The sequence below is a fragment of the Colossoma macropomum genome, unplaced genomic scaffold, assembly GCF_904425465.1.
Source record: "Colossoma macropomum unplaced genomic scaffold, Colossoma_macropomum, whole genome shotgun sequence".
Lineage (NCBI taxonomy): Eukaryota > Metazoa > Chordata > Actinopteri > Characiformes > Serrasalmidae > Colossoma > Colossoma macropomum.
Window position 1 is genome coordinate 38,521,652 of NW_023494805.1, and position 7,146 is coordinate 38,528,797.

The following is a 7,146-nucleotide window of genomic DNA, read 5'->3' on the forward strand; positions in this document are numbered from 1 at the left end:
ACAAAATCCACACTCGTTGAATGTATGGTTCCCATCTTAATTTTTAATGACAGTGAATATTAGTTTGAAAGGAGAAAGGTAGGGGTGTACTGCTCGGTGGTGAGCGGTAATGAGCTCCAGTTACTCAGGTACATGTGGTCAAGTTACACTGGCTGGGTTTACATAAATCCGATTGAATACATTCCGATTATAGATTCATACTGAGGTGTATTTTATCTGACTCTACTCAACAATCTGATGGAAATCTCCATTTACATGCTCACTACAAGTAATCCGATCCAAAATTACACACATGCATAGAGAACCGCTTAGTGTAGACGTTACCATGACAACCAGCATCACATGAGTCCAGTCAGAGTGAGATGAGCAGCAGTGAGCAGCGCTTGTGTTTTTAATTACTTTAAAATGATGTCAGACTCAGGAAAACGTCCTTCACATGTCCTTATTAAAGAAGGCCGAGAGGAAGACGTCGTGTTCTGAGACACATAAACTGGACGTCCGTCCCACCGCCGTCTTTTAAAGATCAGAGCATAAACTTCGTCTCCTCTGCAGACCAGTTTCTGCTCCGCCATGTTGAACGGTGTAAACTATGACATGACGAACATGATCAGAACAGACTTAAACTTTCCGATAGGGAATGTAATCAGATACAGGCGTTTACACATATATTATTCTTCTATTTAACGGATTATTTACGGGATTACCCACCTCGTTCAATCAGATAGAAACTGTATTCTGAATGGCCTCAATTGGACTAGACTAGTCCGATTTAGGTGTATACATGAACGTATTCTGTTCCAATTGAGCTATGAGTCAGATTATTAATGGATTATCAGGCTGCATGTAAACGTGGCTATTTTGATGCATTTATATGTTTCTGAGTATTTTCAAGTTAACTCTTACTTTTATTCCGGTTTATCTATGAGGACAGTAGCTTTACAGTAAGATAATACATTTGGCTGCTGTCGGAAGAAAACCTTGTATCTCCTTTTTTTTTTTTTGTTTTTCAGTTTTTGACATAATACAGAAAATACCTGTTGTCCTTTACATTGTATATAAATCTCATGATGAATGGACTAAAAGAAATGACTCAAAATGACTTGGAAAAACATCTGGTTCCATTGACTTACATTAAAAATAAAGTAGGTTTTTTCTTCTCCTGTAAAGTTACCATTTTGGATATACAAGGTTTTCTTCTGACAACAGCAATTTTATTTTTCAGTTGAATTTCTTTGTTTTGTTAGTTCAGCTCCTAGCCTTGCTTTGCTGTTGGACACACGTCTCAAATTTGAGCTTTAGCTTTCTATTTTAGACCAAAGGAATCCCAAAAAGAGAAGAACAGAGCCTAACTTTAGTTCCTGTACTGATAGATGCTGGACAGATCAAGTTCCACTGCAGTTTTCTAAGTCACTCAATACTTCAGCAGTTTTTTGACCTGATCCTTTTGTACTTCTACTCCAGCTGTTATGCTGACTGTTACTCGAGTCATTATTTCACAGACGTAACAAGACTTTTACTTGAGTATGGGTTTAGGCTACTTTACCCACCTCTGGTGTTACCACATCACTAATGAACAGCCTACTATAAGTTTCTGAGGTAACAATTAGCTAGAAATTTTAGAAATTGAGTCGTAGAATTCTGAAGAAAAGCACAGAATCTCTGTTTCCCAGCATGCAGGAAGAATCTGCTCTTGAAAAGAAAAAAAAACACTTCAGAGTCTAAACCACAACAGAGGAAAACGCAGTTTACAAGCCAGATCTACAGAGAAGAGCCTGTAGTCACGAAAGTGTGGACAGATGAGGAGGTGCTGAACATCTGTCAGTGTAATAGCCCATTAAATGTCAACCAAAAATCCAAACTGACCATTTTCCCTTGTTAGTTCTTGTCATCATTCCATTACAAGGACAAAATCCTTGTTTTCCTTCATGTTTTTTTATCGCAATGTAAGTTTCACCCCAGCACTAAAACGTCTTCTGAGGTTTGATAACATCGCCGTCCACCAGCAGGTGAAGAAAATAACATTAACCAACTAGAATGAAGAAAATGCAGTGATCGTGTAGCTTAAACAGTTGCTAGGCAGTTGCTAGGGTGATGCTGAACGGTTACTATGGTATTTCAGGTGTTTGCAAGAGTGTTCCTAGGCAGTAGCTGTGGTATCACAGATGGTCGTTAGGGTGCTGCTAGGTATCCCAGGTAGCTACTGAAGTGTTACTAGGCGGTTGCTATGGTATCACAGATGGTTGTTAAAGTGTTGCTAGATAGTGGCTAAGGTGTTGCTAGGTGGTTGCTATGGTATCCCAGATTGTTACTAAGGTGTTGCTAGGCGGTTGCTATGGTATCACGGATAGTCGTTAGGGTGCTACTAGGTATCCCAGGTAGTTACTAAAGTGTTCCTAGGCGGTTGCTATGGTATCCTAGATAGTTGTTAAAGTGTTGCTAGATGGTTGATATGGTATCCCAGATTGTTGCTAAGGTGTTGCTGGGCAGGTGCTATGATGTCCAAGTTGGTTTCTAAGGTGTTGTTAGGGGAGTATGGGAGGAACAAAAGGACACACAGAGAAAGCGCCTTACTTCCATATTTTGAAACGACCAGCAGACTGACTAACCAGGTGTGTTGTTACCTGCTTTGTTGCCATTTCCTCTTAATAGGAGTGTGAAAAGGTCTCTCTCTCTCTCTCTCTCTATGTGTATGTGTGTGTGTATATATATATATATATATATATATATATATATACATACACACGCCTACACACACACACACACACACACAGGCCAACAATTTATACACTTGTACCTCATCACTAAAGTGTTGGGCTGATGTGTAAGTGAAATTATTGGTAATGTGCCTAAAAATAGTCACTGTACAGAATATACTGAACTACATTTTATGCTTAAAGGCCTCCACACTCACTGGCCACTATATACATCATTTACACACACAGACAGCAATCTTCAAACGGGAACTCAAGTGTTCACAGTGTTCGAGTCAGCCCCCAGGTTCCGTTCACAGAAGATTTTTTTTTTTTTCCGATTCAGGAAACTAAACTGAAACCCGAACCACAAACAAGAGCCAGAACATTCTGCAGAAAAGAGCTTGGCAAACCACTGTTGCAAACTGTGGTTAGATGTTGATGTATGTGAGCTACAGGTATTGCATGTATATAATTTTAAACATTTTCAAATGTATAACTGTGACCTGTGTACAGAAATGCAACATTTAGAAAATACATGAGAATTAAATTCCCCAAAAACTCTAGGATATTGTACACTTTGCTACAAATTTGTCACGTCATCTTTAGTTCTGTAATTTGGGTAGAAGATGAATGTGCACATGGAGATATGGCGCAAAAGTGAGAGACCACTATTCACTTCTTTCGTTTTCAAAGTGTAAGTTTTCTTTTCCAGCATCAGAGAGGAAAAACAGAAACAAAGAACATTCAGCAGAAAATTACCTCTAAGCCTCAACAACCAACCATGATATACATACATACACACACACACACACACACACACACACACTCACATACATATTATATATATATATATATATATATATATATATATATATATATATATATATATATATATATATATATATACATACATACATACATATTTATATACACACATACATACATTTTTTAATTTATTCTTTTTTTTTTTTTTCCAGAAAAAAACCTGGTATCTTCAAATTGAAGGAAAAAAAACTTTTAATGTAAGTCAATGGAACCAGACTTTTTTCCAAGACATTTGAGGTAACTTCTTTTAGTCCATTCATCATGAAATTTACACACAATGTAAAGGACAACAGGTATTTTCAAATTATGTCAAAAACTGAAAAATGTTCTTCTGACAACAGTGATTTCATATATATATATATATATATATATTTTCTCTCTCTCAAAGATGAAAGCTTCAAAGCTGACGAGTGGAAATCTCACTTTATGAAGTAATAGAGGTGTCAAACCATGTCAAACTTTAATTTCATTCTTTAATAATTGGCTCATGAGCCAATCATCTATCATTTCTACCAAACACGGTGGGCGTCTCAGACCTCACAGCTTTTCTTGCATTCCTGGGAAAATTATAAATATCTTGAAAATAATACTTTGATGATATTTGAAAACATCACAATACAAGTGTGACAGAGGACAAAAAAGCTTTTTCATGCTTAGGTTCTGCTCTTACTCCACATCAAAGGAGTTAATTCACTTCTTGCTAGACTGCCCAGAGGCCAGCCAGAGAAACTCAGTCTCTTACTGAGTCACTGACTGACCGTTTGACTGACAGACACCCATTGTTGAAATGTGCTTGTTCATTTCTCTTTTCACACTTCCATGTTTGATGCAGTGGAAGTAATCAGAGTAGGCAAAACACTACAGTAGCATCAGTGTTTGCAAATGAGAATGTAAGGAACCTGTATACGTTTACATTCTCTACCTAGTGTCTAAGCGTTGGCCGTATCATCAGGCCTTCGTGAGTTTGATCCCCAGTGATGCTGCAGCCATCCACATCCATGAGTCCAAGAGAGCACAACTGGCCTCGCTCTCTCTTGGTGGGTAGGTTGGGACCCCCCTACCCACATCACTCAGCATAATGCTAGCTAGCACAGGTATCTGTTAGCTGACTTAACAAAACTGGTTCTCCTCCATGTGCATTAGCCGTCCCAATGACATTGTGTCAGCAGCAGTTAGAAAAGATGCAGTGACTGGCTTCACATGACTTGGAGAAAGCTTGCGTTTGCAGCATTGCATGATTGGGAGAGTCTCTGGAACTGGATACGACCAAATTGGGAAGAAAAAAAGTGTGAAAATCCCCCCCAAAAAGTAGAGTGCTGACAATGCTTCAGCACTGGATGCGTAAGTGATACAGATTTAATGAAGGTAAAAAGATGTCTGTGATCAGAATGTGACAATCTATAAATAAAGAATTGGTGGTGTTACTTATCGAATGTTAGGCACACTTTAAAAAATGGTTCTTGAAGTATTCTTTAGTAAAGACAATGATACTATACAGCAGAGGTCACTAATAGGTGGACTGCGGTCCAAGTCCAGACCCAGGCGCTGTCCTATGTGGACCTGGACCTATAACCGATAAACTATGGAGAATTATTTAATTTTGATGGGGTGGTCCTATTTTAATCAGCATAACTTTTCTAGCCTTTACAGTAGCTTTAGCGGCCCGGGAAACTCACAGACCAATCGCATGTGTTGTAAATATCACACGTGACGCTACTCAGCCAATCAGATGTGTGCATACGATGAGCACTGAGACTCGAGTGAGTGGCGCACCCACAGGCGAGGGACGAGGAGAGAAACAAGCAGTCGGAGAAGAAAGTGAGTCAGAGGGAAGTTATTTTGCATGGCGAGCTCTAAAAAGAGAAAACTGACAAATATTGTTGAAATTTGACTGAATTGGACTTTATTTGATTTGACATTCAGTCGTTGACTGTATAAGATGTTGATTTACCTACTAGGCTACTTCAGTAAACAGTATATGGCACTGAATCATGATGCAAGTTAGACATTATGATGTTCTGGATCTTTGCTTGAGGAAATTTTCTCCAACTGGACCTTACTGAATTTTAATTAAATACTCCTGCTATAGGGCGGCACGGTGACGCAATGGGTAGCGCTGTCGCCTCACAGCAAGAATGGCTTTGGGTTCAATTTCCAGCGAGGGTCGTTTCTGTGTGGAGTTTGCCTGTTCTCCCCGTGTCTGTGTGGGTTTCCTCCGGGTACTCCGGTTTCCTCCCACAGTCCAAAAACATGCAGTCAGGCCAATTGGACGTGCTAAATTGCCCCTAGGTGTGACTGTGTATGTCTGTCTGTCTGCCCTGCGATGGACTGGCAACCTGTCCAGGGTGTATCCTGCCTTCTGCCCAATGACAGCTGGGATAGGCTCTAGCACCCCACCGCGACCCAGAAGGATAAGCAGTTTAGATGATGTATGTATGTACTCCTGCTATATAGAATCATAAACACTCAAAGAACCATTTGTATGCTTAAATGGTTCTCTGCACGGTGAAATGGTTCTACAGACTGATGGAGAATGTGTTGTTAATGTACAACCATAACCGCTGTTGGGGAAAAAACCTTAACGTTGAAAGGGAGTTAATGGAACCAGATAATTTTGAGGCAGTTCTTTTGGACCATTCATCATTAAATTTTAATACAATGTAAAAAGCAGCAGGAGTTTTCAAATCATACCGAAAAACGAACAACAAAATGGTGACTATATAGTTTTTGTATATTATGATGCCAAGCTTGCCCGGTTAACTATGTGGACTGTGACTGAATTGTGCTGACCAGTGTTTTTCACGCTAAACATAAGTGTGAATACAAGGCCGAGGTTAGCTACCTAAATGGACTAGAGTGTAACAGTTGCAGCATTTAAGGTGGAATGGAACCTCATAGTGTTAGTGATAATACTGCTCAAACTGTAGTACATAATGTTGTGTCAGTCACCTTACGCAGGAAGGCTGACCTGGCCATTTACACAACTAAACATTGTACCAATCAAATTAATGTTAAAGAGCGGCCATTTTAAAGCTAAATTACATAATCTGACCACAACTGACTTTACTAACTGTACACCCAACTTGCACAACATTGACTATACTGTGTTCTACCAAACATTACAGGCTGCTAACTTCAGCTGGATCCTCAACTTACCTTTGAGATCAAGCAGATGATTCTCAAAGAAAAGCTGTTAGACCTTGTCAAATTGCCTTATCCCTGAAGATGAAAACTGTTCCACCAAACCTTTCAAGGTACAATTAAGTAAATTTATACTGAGGACATGAAAAGAAGCTTCCTCACAGAGGACTCCCTATACGTTAGCATTCATAAATGCTGCCGTTGCTATTACCAGTCTTCAGTAAATATGTTGTACCACCTTTAAATGTTCGACACCTTTGTATTTTGATTAACGTTTAAAATTTACTCAATTTTCATTGGTAAGGAGAGTCTTTCACTCCTCCGCTGGTGCTGAACCTCAGACATTTTGTACCACCTTGAGGTTTCACTAGCACTTGAGGCTAAACTTGCTAAGTAAACCTACTGTATCGCCATTAACTGGCTCAGATAGTCTCATATTTTGATTAAAGTTAGTTCTTAGGTGTTTCTGATGTGCCAGGTTGCTTCT